Source organism: Scyliorhinus torazame, chromosome 15, assembly GCF_047496885.1.
Source record: "Scyliorhinus torazame isolate Kashiwa2021f chromosome 15, sScyTor2.1, whole genome shotgun sequence".
NCBI classification, from domain to species: Eukaryota; Metazoa; Chordata; class Chondrichthyes; order Carcharhiniformes; family Scyliorhinidae; genus Scyliorhinus; species Scyliorhinus torazame.
This window is the reverse complement of record NC_092721.1, coordinates 199,816,062-199,832,339: the sequence shown is the minus strand read 5'-3', so window position 1 is coordinate 199,832,339 and position 16,278 is coordinate 199,816,062. Positions and strand designations below refer to the sequence as shown.

At 47.1% G+C, this 16,278-nt stretch overlaps 1 protein-coding gene across 1 annotated transcript in view; it reads left to right on the top strand.

The window, feature by feature from the left end:
* uvrag (UV radiation resistance associated gene) overlaps positions 1 to 16,278 on the top strand; it is a 403,204-nt gene that overhangs the window by 255,142 nt on the left and 131,784 nt on the right. The gene's annotated exons all lie outside the window — the stretch shown is intronic.

Here is a 16,278-nt window from a genome sequence, read left to right as displayed (position 1 = left end):
GGAGAAAGTGCAAAATCCAAAGAGACAGTTGCCCGAGGCGAAATTTAACCTAGGTCCCTGGAGGCAGCAGTGCTAACCACTGTGCCACCATACCACCCCCTGAGGTCATGAATTGAGCAACATGTGTCCTGTTTGTGTGTTTTCCTCCCGGATAGATGGGAATATGCAATGTAAGTGCAGCCAGTAAGGCTTTCAATACCATTAAGTATTTTGGGTACCTTCAAAGTCTTTTCCCACCTCAATTAGAATTGCAAAATAATTAGAATTCTAACAAGTAATAGGTTTCTTATTCCCTCGTACATGTCCTGAATTTACATTGATATTTAACTTGCCTTATATCGCTGCATATACATCAACTTTATTTTTTGGCCCCAAAAGCCGTGTTTTTGCATACAAGTCAACTTCCATCCCTTTTTTCAGCTCCAACATGTTATTTACTCCTGTTAATGGGCCGTCTTAGTTTCTTGCCCTCCAGATACATGTTTTACTTGCCTAAAATAACACTGGATTGAGCAGGTGATACGAGCTGTGATCTGAAGATCTGCAGGAGTTTAGTACATGCCCACACTCAGCAGACCCTACATGGCAAGCAATGAGCTTTACAGCAAAATGAATGAAGCATAAAGCATGAGCTGAAAGTCGTAGCATTTGCTAACTCGATGAATAATTGTTGCAGTGAGGGAGTTAGGTGTAAAAAGAACTGTTATGAGAATGGAAGGGGGGATCTGAGCCAGAAGAAGAATGGGTCCTCAGAAATTGTCAGAATTAATTCATCGTCACCAGAAATGCAGTGCGTACTGTTGCTAACTTTTGGTTGGTTCAATTGGCTCTGTTTTATAACCTTTGCTCTAGGGTCGTCAGGCATCTTTATGATACCGCCACGAGGTTCAAGTTCAAGTAATGATCAATAACTCAACACACCAATTAGTAAGATTCAAATCAAAACACATTTATTATACACAGTAAATCGCTACTCATGCATAAACTCTGCTTTCTAGGCTATTTCTATAACTAAAAGGCCAATACTTGGCTTCGGACTGGCCCACCAGGTCAGGGGAACAAATGGCCTTTCATTCAGGTCCTGAGTCTGCGGGATTCAAAAGCTGGTATGGACTGGTAGCTAGGAGCTCCTATCTCGTAGCGAGCGATGACTTGAGACTTACTTGCTTGGAGGCAGCTTGGGCAGTTCACTCTCGAGGGTTGATTCGCTGCTGAGTGACCCTGCCAGGAAGGACGATTTGAACTTGGGGGCTTTACTTTATAGTCCCCAGGGGCTTCCCGCCCTTCGGGGCGGACCCCGTACCTGGTCCCAAGTGATTGAGCTACTTTCCGATCACTTGGATCGATTTCTCCAATGCTGGAGCGGTTCCCTGATCGTTAGGCGGTCCCAAGTGTCCGTTGGCCTTCCTTTGTCTTGGCTCCTGCTGGCGCTGAGGAGTCTGGCTTGGCTTTGTTTACCTTTACTGTTGCCATTGTGCCTGGGGAGCGCACATTACTATGTGGATGGCTGCTACATTACTATGCAGAAGGCTGCTGGTTTCGGTGCTGTCTGGTTGTTTTGCAGGTTCCAATATACATGATTCCTATATTTGCTAGTCTTTGCCTCTGTTGGCTGAATTTCCCTTCAGCCTTTGCGGTTCTCCATTTTAAGTCAGGAAGTGGCCAACTCAGGTGGCTACAGTATATCTACATTTAAGTGTGCCAAATCAAATCCTGAGGCCAGCAAAGATTTCAGAGCAACAGTCAGTTGATGTAGCCATTTTATGGAACCAAAATGTCGAGCATTGCGTTAAACCGAGATTCCTCAGACTACCCAAAGACCTTGATGCCAAAATTACCACTTTCCTGCAATTCTTCATCAGACTGCTGCAAGAACGCGAGTACCCATAATACCACATTGGCAACTTGGATGTAATGCCCATGAATTTCGAGAAACCCAGCTTCCAGTTGTGGAGGAGAGAGATTTGAAAACCGTTCTAGTGCAAGCCACAGACATAAGACTCGATTCACGGTGGTACTCGCCTGCCTGGCCAACAGAACAAAATTAAAGCCTGTAGTAATATTTAAACGTAGAACCATAAAGTTCCCTGTTGGAGTTTTTGTGTTTGTTCATGACAGTGGGTGGATGGATGAGAATGGAGTGATGGTATTGTTAGGAAAACAAAGGTAGCTTTTTAAAATAAGTTTTTATTTAAGTTTTTCATTTATGATAAACCTATTAAACATCTAATTCAATTGCACAGTTGCATGAATCATAACATAAGTTATAGACATACCCCAAATCCGATACAAATTTACATTTGTGATAAAACCTACTAAAAATATGGTCTATTGGATTGGATTTGTTTATTGTTACGTGTACCGAGGTACAGTGAAAAGTATTTTTCTGCGAAGCTCAACAGATCATTAAATACATGAAAAGGAAATAAAAGAAAATACAGAATAGGGCAACACAACATATACAATGTAACTAAATAAGCACTGGCATCGGATGAAGCATACAAGATGTGTTAATGAGGTCAGTCCATAAGAGGGTCATTCAGGAGTCTGGTGACAGTGGGGAAGAAGCTGTTTTTGAGTCTGTTTGTGCGTGTTCTCAGATCTCTCTATCTCCTGCCCGATGGAAGAAGTTGGAAGAGTGAGTAAGCCGGGTGGGAGGGATCTTTGATTATGCTGCCCGCTTTCCCCAGGCAGCGGGAGGTGTAGATGGAGTCAATGGATGGGAGGCAGGTTCGTGTGATGGACTGGGCGGTGTTCACGACTCTGAAGTTTCTTGCGGTCCTGGGCCGAGCAGTTGCCATACCAGGCTGTACATTGGCTGTACAACAATTTACATTGTTGTAACCAGTGTGGTAAAAGAGAGTCAAAGATACCCCTTTGTGACCTGAGACCGGGGATATTCACGGAGTACAGCATCCTAGGAAGAAGTAAAAAAGAGATTTTGTCCTTCATCAGGCAGTGTTGTTGCGCTGCTGTTTGTGGGCACCTGTACTCCCGGTATATTGTGAAGATTTTGCTTTCTCGTTGCTCTGATGAGGATGTGCCTCCTCCTCTTCCCAGCTGCTGGTCATGAACCGGTCTTTGAAGAGGCTGGTGAATTGCCTCCACCTGTAGTGGAACCCTTCCTCCGACCCCCTCCGGTGGCAAATTTTATTTCTTCTAGTTTTCGGAATTCCGCTAGGTTGGACAGCCAGTCTTCAGCCTTGAGTGTCGCATCCACCGTTTGCAACCATCTGTCATCCTAGATCGACACCTATTTCTGCTTAACAGTTGTGAGGCATCTTAGCTTTCACAATAGTTTTGAGATGCTTTGTCTGGTTGGTTGTTACCTCAGTACAAGTGTGCCACTCAGAGTATTTTGGAATGAGGGATGGATCTCTTGGAATTGTCATGCAGTGGTTTGGTTCAGTACATTGTGTATTAGCTGAGAGGACAAATTGTGAAGCTAGCAGGCTGGGATCAGATGCCTTCCAACTGGTGGATGTGAAGTGTTACAAAGGCAAGCCACCAAATTGCTTATTAACTCGGAGGAAACCACATCAAAATTGTCTCTCATACCTGCCATCCCAGGCCTATTTGTAATTACACACCATACTTTCAAACCACACCATTAATGTTTTTCTTAAATGCTTCCTGTTAGTAAAGTAGTCAAAACAATTCTGACACTTGACTTGGTATAAACCTGTTTACCTCTACTTTGAGCACCATAATAAGGTGGGGTGGGAACAAAGAGATAAAATTGCAAATGTATAATGTTACAGCCATCACTCAATCAGCAGCAACCCATCCCATTTCCTGCAGCATTCCTTCTTGTGTGCAATTTGGGTGACTTTGGTATTGCCCATCCTTTGACATGGGGGTGAGGAGCTGCCATGAACTGCTGCAGTCCACAATGCTGTTGGGTAGAGAATTCCAGGATCCCTGCAACAATGAAGGAATGGTGATGTATTTTGAGGACAACATGGTGTGTGGTTATAGCAACTTGCTCATCCATTTGGCCAACTTGTGTTATGCAGAACTAGTCAGAGATAAGATGGGGAGTAATGAGACATCACTTGTGTCTTGGACAGCCTGTACATACGTGATGTAGAGAACCATGACGATATCCCCTATCATATGCACCATATGGCAGCTCATTCCTCCGCACAAGTCACCATGAAAGCTTGACAGCGAAATAGGGCCATTAAAGCTCACTACAGGATAAAGGCTACCCCAATCCGATCATTACTCGCATGCTGTATATCGCGCAAAAACACTCACTAAGGCTGCCACTTTCAGTCCTGAAAAGTGCCCAGTTTACCTCATTATCCTGGGAGGGTAAAACGTCTCAAATTTGAGCAAATGGAGAAGCTGACTGTTTAATGCTTCTATCATAGCAGCAACACAAATGATGTTTTCCACCAACAGCATGTTGCTGTCAAGCAAAAAGATGTTCAGCCTATTACACAAGGAGCAATGTGGTATAGTGCAATGCCAGGTGCGTAGACAGTATGCCCCAACGATTGGCAGATTTTATCAAACAGCACATTCCTTTGGCACTGACTGTACTCGACAATCTCTAATGCTAGATGTGATTCTGCGTTTGGACAGCATTTGCTACACAATCCCAAGTGTGCTAAGAATTACTCGAACAACTAATTTAAGACTTACAGCCAGGCTTGGAATGTAGCTCTCACACTTGCTAAAAGCTACATATGTTCATCTGGAGGGTCCTCTGCAGGCAAAAAGAACATTGCACTTTGTTTGAATAAACAAAACCATAATAGGTGCCTTTACTGTGGGAATATTTTGACCAATCAATGCAGACTTGCCAACTAACTAGCACATCTAAATTGTTGTTCCTTTTGAAATCTTTTTTTTAAATTTATTTTTAATAAATTTAGAGTACCCAATTCATTTTTTCCAATTAAGGGCCAATTTAGCATGTTCAATCTACCTACCTTGCACATCATTTTTGTGTTGTGGGCCGAAACCCATGCAAACACGGGGCGAGTGTGCAAACTTCACACGGACAGTGACCTAGAGCCGGGATTGAACCTGCGACCTCGGCGCCATGAGACTGCAGTGCTAACCACTGAGCCACCGTGATGCCTCTATTCCTTTTGAAATTTGATATCTTTGCATCAGTCTTGAGTGCAAGAGTGTATCAGAACGTGAGTCATGTGCACAGAGGTTGTAAATAATTGTTTCCAAGTAACTCGTAAAATCAACAAAAAGATTTTGCAGACACCAAACGTTAGTATATTTTTTGAGGGATTTATTTGAAAACTTGTTCAAGATTGCATGTGAGATAAAGATGTTGAGGCTTCACAAGCGTGTCTGCACTAATCATGTCCTTTGATTTCTCCCAATGTCATTTGGGAGCAGCAAAATCTATTATTTTGTATTTGCATTACTGAAATGAATGAAATGAAAATAGCTTATTGTCACAAGTAGGCTTCAATGAAACTGTTATCATCTTAGATGTTTATGTCATTATATATATGAAGAGTATTCATCCAGATGATGCATAGTGTTTTAATGTACTGCTGGTGTTCTGTTTGGGTTGTTTGCAAAAGTAGAATGAGGCTAATTAGGTGGATTGGACATCCTGAATTCTCCCTCTGTGTACCCGAACAGGCACCTGAGTGTGGCGACCCGGGGTTTTTCACAGTAACTTCATTGCAGTGTTAATGTAAGCCTACTTGTGACAATAAAGATTATTATTATTAATGCTGCATAGTTTTTGGATTCAGCAGTAAAAATGGACAGTTGTAACCCAGCTGATTAATAAACATGATCCTTATTCTGTAACTTGTGTCTCCTAGTTCCTTTAGAAAATAAGGGTCATGCATACAAGCTATCTGGGGGAATGAGGAGACACAGTTACAGAATAAGCATCGTCCTTATTCTGGGCGGCACGGTAGCACAGTGGTTAGCAATATTGCTTCACAGCGCCAGGGTCCCCAGGTTCAATTCCGGCTTGGGACACTGTCTGTGAGGAGTCTGCATGTTCTCCCCGTGTCTGCGTGGGTTTCCTCCGGGTGCTTGGTTTACTCCCACAAATCCCCAAAAACGTGCTGTTAGGTCATTTGGACATTCTGAATTCTCCTTCCGTGCACCCCAACAGGCGCCAGAATGTGGCGACTAGGGGCTTTTCACAGTAACTTCATTGCAGTGTTAATGTAAGCCTACTTGTGACAATAAACAGTATTATTATCCGTATAAGCTAGCTGGTGAACTGGGGACACAGAATAAGAATCATTTATATAAATTATCTGCGGAAATGGGGAGACAGTTAGAATAAGGCTCATGTGGCCCCCTCCCTCCTGTGTCACTGCTTTTAAAGTCTAGTCGGTTAATGTGTCATGCAGTATCTTATGTACAGTCGAGAAAGCGCTAAATTCCAGGTCTGGCCTTGGCTCTGACTATTGTCTCAGGTCTCAGGTGCAATAGTTGATCCGAGAGAAGAAAAAAAGGGAGAATAAAATAGTCAGATTTTATGGGCGAGATGCACCGACCCCCCGCCGGGTCGGAGAATCGCCGGGGCCTGGCGTGAATCCCGCCCCCACCGGTTGCCGAATTCTCCACCACTGGATATTCGGCGGGTACGGGAATCGCGCCGGTTGGCGGGCCCCCCTCCGCGATTCTCCGGCCCAGATGGGCCTAAGTCCCGCCGCTAAAATGCCTGTCCAGCCGGCGTAGATTAAACCACCTACCTTACTGGCGGGACAAGGCGGCGCGGGCGGGCTCCGGGGTCCTGGGGGGGGGCGCGGGGCGACCTGGCCCCGGGGGGTGCCGCCACGGTGGCCTGGCCCGCGATCGGGGCCCACCGATCCACGGGCGGGCCTGTGCCGTGGGGGCACTCTTTCCCTTCCGCCTCCGCCACGGTCTCCACCATGGCGGAGGCGGAAGAGACTCCCTCCACTGCGCATGCGCGGGAATGCCGTCAGTGGCCGCTAACGCTCCCGCGCATGCGCCGCCCGGAGATGTCATTTCCACGCCAGCTGTCGGGGCACCAAAGGCCTTTTCAGCCAGCTGGCGGGGCGGAAATTGGGGCGGCGCGATGCCCGACTGATTTGCGCCGTTTTGGGCGCCAGTCGGCAGACATCGCGCTGTTTCTGGAGAATTTCACCCTATATTCCTAATGACTATGAGTCAACTACTGAAAGAAAGGTTTTTGTTGTTTGCTTTGGTATATGGTAGGATCAGAATGAGGCACTCACCAACTTATTCCAAGACCTGTTCAAAGCCAGCAAAAGAAAGGGAGGGGGGAAGGGAGCGAGGGGGGAAGGGAGCGAGGTGGGAGGGGGGAAGGGAGCGAGGTGGGAGGGGGGAAGGGAGCGAGGTGGGAGGGGGGAAGGGAGCGAGGTGGGAGGGGGGAAGGGAGCGAGGTGGGAGGGGGGAAGGGAGCGAGGTGGGAGGGGGGAAGGGAGCGAGGTGGGAGGGGGGAAGGGAGCGAGGTGGGAGGGGGGAAGGGAGCGAGGTGGGAGGGGGGAAGGGAGCGAGGTGGGAGGGGGGAAGGGAGCGAGGTGGGAGGGGGGAAGGGAGCGAGGTGGGAGGGGGGAAGGGAGCGAGGTGGGAGGGGGGAAGGGAGCGAGGTGGGAGGGGGGAAGGGAGCGAGGTGGGAGGGGGGAAGGGAGCGAGGTGGGAGGGGGGAAGGGAGCGAGGTGGGAGGGGGGAAGGGAGCGAGGTGGGGGGGGAAGGGAGCGAGGTGGGGGGGGGAAGGGAGCGAGGTGGGGGGGGAAGGGAGCGAGGTGGGGGGGGAAGGGAGCGAGGTGGGGGGAGGAAGGGAGCGAGGTGGGGGAGGAAGGGAGCGAGGTGGGGGGGGAGGAAGGGAGCGAGGTGGGGGGGGGAAGGGAGCGAGGTGGGGGGGGAAGGGAGCGAGGTGGGGGGGGAAGGGAGCGAGGTGGGAGGGGGCAAAAAAACATTTAAAAAGACCATGGGACACCGACGGCATTAACTGCAGAGGACAGGCCCAAGGGCAAGTGGAAACAACGGACAACATCAGCACACTGGTCAATACAAGCTAGGGCCAACGGTGGGAGCCCAACGGAGGCAGACCTCCTAAATAGGGGCCGCAGAGTTGGTGGGGGGTGGCACATGTAAATATTTATATGTTGGTTTTTGTTCCCCTCTTTTTGTTTTGTGTTCCTTCTCGTTTTTGCGTTGGCCGATTGCACATTTGTAAATATTAATTTCTTGTTGACTCAACAATATGCATGGTGATGAAACCTGTAAATATAAAAGTATGAATGGTGATGTGTAACTCTTAAAGAGTCATCCAGACTAGAAATGTTAGCTCCCTTTTCTCTCCACAGATGCTGTCAGACCTTCTGAGATTGTCAGCAGGTCTGAGCATCTGTGAAAAGTATTTCCTGATTTTGTTTCAGATTCCAGCATCCGCAGTAATTTGCTTTTATCTTCTATTCAGTACTTTGGCCACTGACTTGTGTTTTCCATAGTTAAAGAACCCAGAGCGAAATGCCACTAGGAAAACCAATTTGTGAATAGAATAGAAAAGTCCAGATTGTGCTCAGTTTTTTAAAAATCATTAAAAAAAATTTAGAGTACCCAATTTTTTCCAATTAAGGAGCAATTTAGCGTGGCCAATCCACCCACGCTGCACATCTTTGGGTTGTGGGGGCAAAACCCATGCAAACACAGGGAGAACATGCAAACTCCACACACTGGATCGAACCTGGAACCTCGGCACCGTGAGGCAGCAATGCTAACCACTGCTCCACTGTGCTGCCCTTGATCATTTCTTGTTGCTATTTTGGAAATCATTTTTATTGATTGGAACATCGTTAGAGCTATCATTTGGAAGATGGACTCCAAACAGCCGGAGTGTGGCGACTCTGTGTGCTCTCACCTACAGATCCCCTTCCTACATCTTTTACAAACATTATTATAGTATGTTCTATAATTATTATAGTATATGTTCTAAGTCTTCATGTATGGAGTGATCTGCCGGGACTGTAAGCAGAAAATACTTTTCACTGCACCTCCGTTCACGTGGCAAGAAATAAATCCAATCAAATCACTTATCGATGAACTCCAAACAACTCACTTATCCTAACATGCAGTTTGGGGCATAGCCAGTGCTTCGATTTCCGCATGAGTTGTAAGTTTTCTTGAAGAAAGTGTTTTTTCTTAATCTTCAGTTTTTCATCGCTTCAATTTAGAAAGACTGTTTCCATTTACAGCAGCTGCTTTTTAAAGGATGCAGCATAGGCAGGTTTTCTCATCTATCAGTTCCGGATGCAGAGTCTAGAGTTGAAAGCGTTCACTTTGAGCAGAGATCATGGGAAGAAAGAAAGAAGTTACCGTGCAGACAGTGTCAGTACTGGATTAAATAATTTCTCGTGGGAAACCACTGACAAATTATTGGCTAAGAGACACTCAAAATAGTTATTACAAGAAATGCAGTGGTAATAAAAAGGAGAATAACGAGTACCTGGAAAAGATTATATGGCTGTGATCTTAACCTAGGAGCTTTAGGTTGCATGTAGAGTTTGAACAGTTGTCATTTGAAATCTGAGAATACACTTGGTAGTGCTCATCGTTTATAGCATGCTTTAAAATATGGAAGTAGGAGTGTGGTCATTTGGATAGTTTTTGGGATTCCAGAACGAATTTTGTCAGACTCCACACTTAATATGTAATGACATTCATACAAAAAGATTAATAACTGATTTCATCAGTGACTTATTGAGAAATCTGTAAAGGACTGAAAGGGGTGTTGTTTTTTAAGCTAGAATCAGAATAGTATCACACAAAGAGAGACCACTTGGCTCTTTGCATCTATGTCAGCTGCTTCGAAGAATAATGTGGTTAGCACCACTCTCCTCTTTCCCCATATACTTAAAAGGAGAAGAAAATACAGGGACATTTGAAGCTTACTGTTTGAATGTGTATGCACCGGGCAGGTCATTCCAAATCCTAACCATGCATTGTGTAAATAAAAGAGCATGAATCGGGAGGGATTAAGGAACACATTCTGCTCACAGTTTCAGATCAGGATCTAAGCTGGAAGGTAACTGGGCACATTCAGACTCAGTCGTGAAATTGTCAGAGATGAAAGAGACTTGTGTTTTAGAAGTAAAATTGCTTTGCAGTACACTTTTTTTCCCTCCATGGACTTGAAAGAATGTATTCCCTTAAAATTCTTGTATGGATAAGGAAACACCTGAAAATTCGCCAATAATGTGAGGTTATTTTTCACCAAGAGGAGTGCAATGCACCACAATAAATGTCGTTGATTTAATCACAACTATTTTTGATATGGGGCAGAGGAGTGGGATGAGGAAGGGGAAGCTGGGCAAACAATCACAGAACATCCTATTTGAAATTTTTAGTTCAAATACACCTTGAGGCAGATCACTTATAAGTTTGAGCATGAACAAAGACTGGAGGTGCTGAGTTGAAGCTCAAAAGAAGGCAATTGGGAAGTGGTCTTGGATCTAAGCAAGACAATACAAAACGGTGGCTCTTGGTCAACATTTCATCCACAAGACTGATGTCATTTCAAAGGTACTTCATTACTTTGGAATGTGTGGGTGTGATTGGTGCTATATAAATGGGACATTTTCACACTAGTAAATGGCAAATTTAAAACTGATATCAGGAGAATCTTTACAAATGCTTGGAATGGGTGATGTAATGAGACAAAACACTGCAATAACTGAGATACCGCAGTGGGTAATTGTAGGGTCTTTCCGAATGAATATGTAAGAATGTGTCGAACAATCCTCATTTGCATTCTCTGAGCCAAATTAGTTTGTTTGTGTTCAACCATACAAGATCAGTAATATTCCCTGAAATGGAGACTGGAAAAAAGGATGCAGAGAAAATCATGGAGAGGAAAGGGCTTTTCTGAAATAAGCCATTCATTTTAATCATTCCACCAACGTTCAGATGCCTGGGCCTTCAGCTTTAGCATTCTTTCCTAAATCTCTCCCTCTTTCTACCTTCCTCCCCTACGCAAGACCCTCCATAAAATCCTTCCTATTTGACCAAGCTTTGTTTACCTGCCCTAATATCTTCTAATGTGGCTTGGTGTCAATTTTGTTAATGCTCCTAAAACGTGCCTTGGATGTTCTTATTATGTTACCGGCTCTATAAGTGAAAATTAGCTTTCTGTAACAGAATTCCTAACCAGATTAAATTCTTTATCTCGACTCTATGTTTATGCCTAGAAAGATAGAACAACTCTAATTTTAAGTCTTTGAAGCTGAATTTTCGACTCTTCCTTCAGTTTCTTGCTCTTATCCGTTAAATAAGCTTCTTCTAATTATGCTCAAAGCTCCACATCCCAGAATCAGTCTTAAAACCTGAAATAGAAAATGCTGAGAATATGAAGGTCTGGCAACATTTAAGTAGAGAGAAACCGTTAATGTTTTAGAGAGATGACCTAAAATCATTCTTGCTGCTCTTCTCTGAATCTTTTCTTTAAATCAACTTGAATTTAATTTATACACAGTCACCCCTGTTGATTTGCTTTGCTTTTTCACCTCTGCTAATTGTTCTCTGTTATAATTTGCATGCTCTTGTGCTTTTTAAAATCCACTTTCCACTCCGCTGATTTAGCCTCATTTGGTCAAGCTCCCTTTTAAAATAATCAGTCTTTCTTGTACAACACTTAGCTATGTAGCTTGTAAAACTGTCGTATTTTTATTTTTTTAACTAGTTCGTTCATGGGATGTGGGTGTCGCTGGTTGGACCAGCATTTATTGCCCATCCCTGAAGGCATTTAAGAGTCAACCAATTGCTGTGGGTCTGGAATCACATGTAGGCCAGACCGGGTAAGGCAGACTGATTATCTTCCTGAAAGGGCGTTAGTGAACCTAATGGGTTTTTACGACAAATGAAAATGGTAGTCAATCGACTTTTAATTCCAGATTTCTTTTTATTGAATTCCATCTTCCCTGGTGGGATTCGAACCCAGGACCCCCGACCATTACCCTGGGTCTCTAGATTACTAGTCCAGCGACAATACCACTGTGCCACCACCTCCTCTACCAGAAGTACAGCCTTCCATATGGTAGGGATTAGATCGGGGGATAAAGCAATTTGGGCACAGGATATATTAATGCAGTTAGGACTGCTTGCTTGTGTGACAGGCCGAATGTAACCTCTGTATTTCTGTTTGTGAATCAGGTAAGCAACAGGAGACCTACGGAAGATCTTTATGAATTCTTTTTAATAATCTTTATTGTCTCAAGTAGGCTTACATTAACACTGCAATGAAGTTACTGTGAAAAGCCCCTAGTCACCACATTCCGGCGCCTGTTCAGGTACATTGAGGGAGAATTCAGAATGTCCAATTCACCTGACAGCACGTCTTTCGGGACTTGTGGGAGGAAACCGGAGCACCTGGAGGAAGCCCACACAGACACTGGGAGAACGTGCAGACTCCGCAAAGACAATGACCTAAGCAGGGAATCGCACCTGGGACCCTGGAGCTGTGAAGCAACAGTGCTAACCACTGTGCTACCGTGCTGTCACTAGTCAGTGCCCCCATCCAGAGATTTTTCTGTTCTTCATTACCTTTTACTTTCTATTCAGTTGTTAGTTATACTAACCAGAGGACTTCCGGTTGCGGTGAGGATGAGCTAGCCGCACGTTTCAGCGGCTCCAGCTCCGACGGACCTTCGGGCTCTTTTAAGAGCACCAACGGGGATTTTTTCGGCCGAGTAACCCGGTGTGGGGTGTGTGGGAAGGGAGTCCCCCCCGAACGACGGAAGAAAAAACCGGCGGCGGCGGCTGCAGCCCGAAGAATCTTCGACTATAAGGTCAGAGGGAGAGGAAAACAAAATGGCGGCGGAGAAATCGCAGGCGACATGGGGGCCTGAGCAGGACGAGGTCGTGAGACGGTGCGTGGACCTGCTGAAGAAGGGGGTACTGACCCCGATGCTACAGGCAATTGAGGGGCTTAAGGAGACTTTAAAGACCCAGGAGACTGAGCTCCGCGTGGTGGAGCAGAAGGTGTCAGGTATTGAGGACGAGGTCCTGGGCCTGGCGGTTCAGACTCAGACGCACGAGGCACTTCATAAAAAGTGTGCTGAAAGGATCGAGGCCCTTGAAAACGGAGCGCGAAGGAAGAACCTTAGGATACTAGGTCTCCCTGAGGGTGTGGAAGGAGTGGACTGTGGAGCGTACGCAAGTAAGATGCTGAGCTCACTGATGGGTGCTGAGGCCCATGCGGGCCCCATGGAGGTGGAGTGGGCAGGTCGGATCCCGGCGAGAAGACCAAAAGCGGGAGAACCACCGAGGGCGATAATCGTGCGATTCTACCGCCTTAAGGACAGAGAAGAGGTCCTGAGATGGGCTAAAAAGGTGCGGAGTAGCAGATGGGAGAATGCGGTGGTACGGATATACCAGGATTGGAGTGCGGAGGTGGCGAGAAGGAGGGCGAGCTTCAACCGAGCCAAAGAGGTTTTGCACAAAAAGGTGAAGTTTGGGATGCTGCAGCCGGCAAGACTATGGGTCACGTATCAGGAGAGACACTATTACTTTGAGACGGCGGAGGAAGCATGGACCTTTATTAAAGAAGAGAAACTGGACTGGAACTGAGGGACTGATGCTGCAGGGAATTGTTATTGTTATTGTTTTTGTTAATGTTATGGTGAAAGTTAATCGAGAAGTAAACAGGGAAGGGGGGAGACACTGGGGAAATGTAGGCGCCGGTGAGGGGGGAAAGACGGGACATAGTCGGAGAATGGGGAGGGGGAGGGGAAAGGGAGCTGCGCCAGAAGAGGCGGATCAGGTAAAGGGATGTTCCCGCGCCAGAAAGAATAAGGCGGGAAAACAGGTGCAAGGCGGATGGGAGTTCCCTCACACCGGGGGGGTCGAGGAGTGAGCAGGAGTAGCCGGGGTCAGTTGAAGTCAGCTGACTTACGGAAGTGATATGGGGGGTGCAATCAAGCTAGATAGGGATCTAGCGGGGGGACGGGGGGGGGGGGGGGGGTTCGGACAACTGGGTTGCTGCTGCGGAAATCCAAAAGGGAATGGCTAAAGAGTGGGTGGTCGGGGACGGTGTGCGACGCTGGGGGAGCGAGTGGGAGCGCGGAGGCGGGATATGGGACTGGCCTAGAGAAGGTAATGGCTAGTCGACACGGGAGGGGGCAGGTAGCCCCCTAGTGAGGCTGATCACGTGGAATGTGAGAGGCCTGAATGGACTGATAAAAAGGGCCCGAGCGCTCGCGCATTTGAAAGGACTAAGGGCAGACGTGGCTATGCTCCAAGAGACGCACCTAAAGGTGGCAGACCAAGTTAGGCTAAGGAAAGGATGGGTGGGACAGGTGTTCCACTCAGGACTGGATGCAAAGAACAGAGGGGTGGCCATTTTGGTGGGGAAACGGGTAGCATTTGAAGCAAAGAACATCGTAGCAGATAGCGGAGGTAGATATGTAATGGTGAGTGGTAGGCTGGAGGGAATGGAGGTCGTGTTGGTTAATGTGTATACCCCAAATTGGGACGATGCGGGATTCATGAGACGGATGCGGGATTCATGAGACGGATGCTGGGGCGTATACCGGACCTGGAGGCAGGAAATTTGATTTTAGGAGGGGACTTCAATATGGTGCTGGACCCGGGGCTAGATAGATCCAGCTCAAGGACCGGAAGAAGGCCGGCAGCGGCCAAGGTACTTAAGGGGTTTATGGACCAAATGGGGGGAGTGGATCCATGGCGATTTCTGAGACCTAGGGCTAGGGAGTATTCCTCCTTCTCCCATGTCCATGAAGTGTGCTCCCGGATAGATTTTTTTGTTTTGGGAAGGTCGTTGATCTCTAGGGTGGAAGAAGCTGAGTACTCAGCCATAGCGGTTTCGGATCATGCCCCACATTGGGTGGACCTGGAAGTAGGAGAGGACAGGGAGCAGAGAACACTCTGGCGATTAGATGTGGGACTGATGGCGGATGAGGGAGTGTGTGCAAGAGTGAGGGGGTGTATTGAGAGATACCAATGACGACGGCGAGGTCCCTGTGGGAGTGGTCTGGGAAGCACTAAAAGCGGTGGTCAGAGGAGAGCTGATCTCTATTGGGGCCCACAAAAGGAAAACAGAGGCCAAGGAAAGGGATAGATTACTGGGGGAAATTTTAAGGGTGGACAGGGAATTTGCAGAGACCCCGGAGGAGGAGCTGTACAGGGAGAGGAGACGACTCCAGACCGAGTTTGACCTTCTGACCACCAGAAAGGCGGAGGTACTGTGGAGGAAGGCACAGGGGAGGTGGTACGAATATGGGGAAAAGGCTAGTCGCCTGTTGGCGCACCAACTGCAAAAGAGGGCAGCAGCGAGGGAGATAGGAGGAATTAGGGATGAAAGGGGAGACACTGAGCAAAGGCCAGGAAAGATAAATGAGGTGTTTAAGACATTTTATGAGGAACTGTATAGGTCTCAATCCCCAGAGGGAGAGGAGGGGATGCGGCAGTTCCTGGACCAATTGAGGTTCCCGAAAGTGGAGGAGCAGGAGGTGGCAGGCCTGGGGGCGCCGATTGAGGTGGACGAGGTTATTAAGGGACTGGGAAGCATGCAAGCAGGGAAGGCTCCGGGGCCGGATGGGTTCCCGGTGGAATTCTACAGTAAATATGTGGACTTGTTGGCCCCGTTGATGGCGAGGACGTTCAACGAGGCCAGGGAAGGGGGACTCTACCCCCGACGATGTCGGAGGCGACGATATCGCTAATTTTGAAGAGAGACAAAGATCCGTTGCAGTGCGGGTCCTATAGACCTATTTCACTATTGAACATGGACGCCAAGTTGCTGGCAAAGGTACTGGCATCGAGGATAGAGGACTGTGTCCCGGGGGTGGTGCACGAAGACCAGACAGGGTTCGTAAAAGGGAGACAACTGAATGTTAACGTGCGATGACTATTAGGGGTGATAATGATGCCCCCAGTGGAGGGGGAGGCAGAGATAGTGGCGGCAATGGACGCAGAGAAGGCATTTGATAGGGTGGAGTGGGAGTATTTATGGGAAGTGTTAAGGAGGTTTGGGTTTGGGAACGGGTTTATTCGCTGGGTTAGACTTCTTTATGGGGCACCAACGGCAAGCGTAATTACAGGTCGACATAGATCGGAGTATTTCCGATTATATAGGGGAACAAGACAGGGATGCCCGCTGTCTCCATTGTTGTTTGCGTTGGCAATTGAACCTCTGGCCATGGCGTTGAGAGACTCTAGGAAATGGAGAGGGGTGATTAGAGGGGGAGAAGAACATCGAGTCTCGTTATACGCGGATGACCTATTGTTATACGTGTCGGACCCAGCGGGGGGGATGATAGAGATTATGCA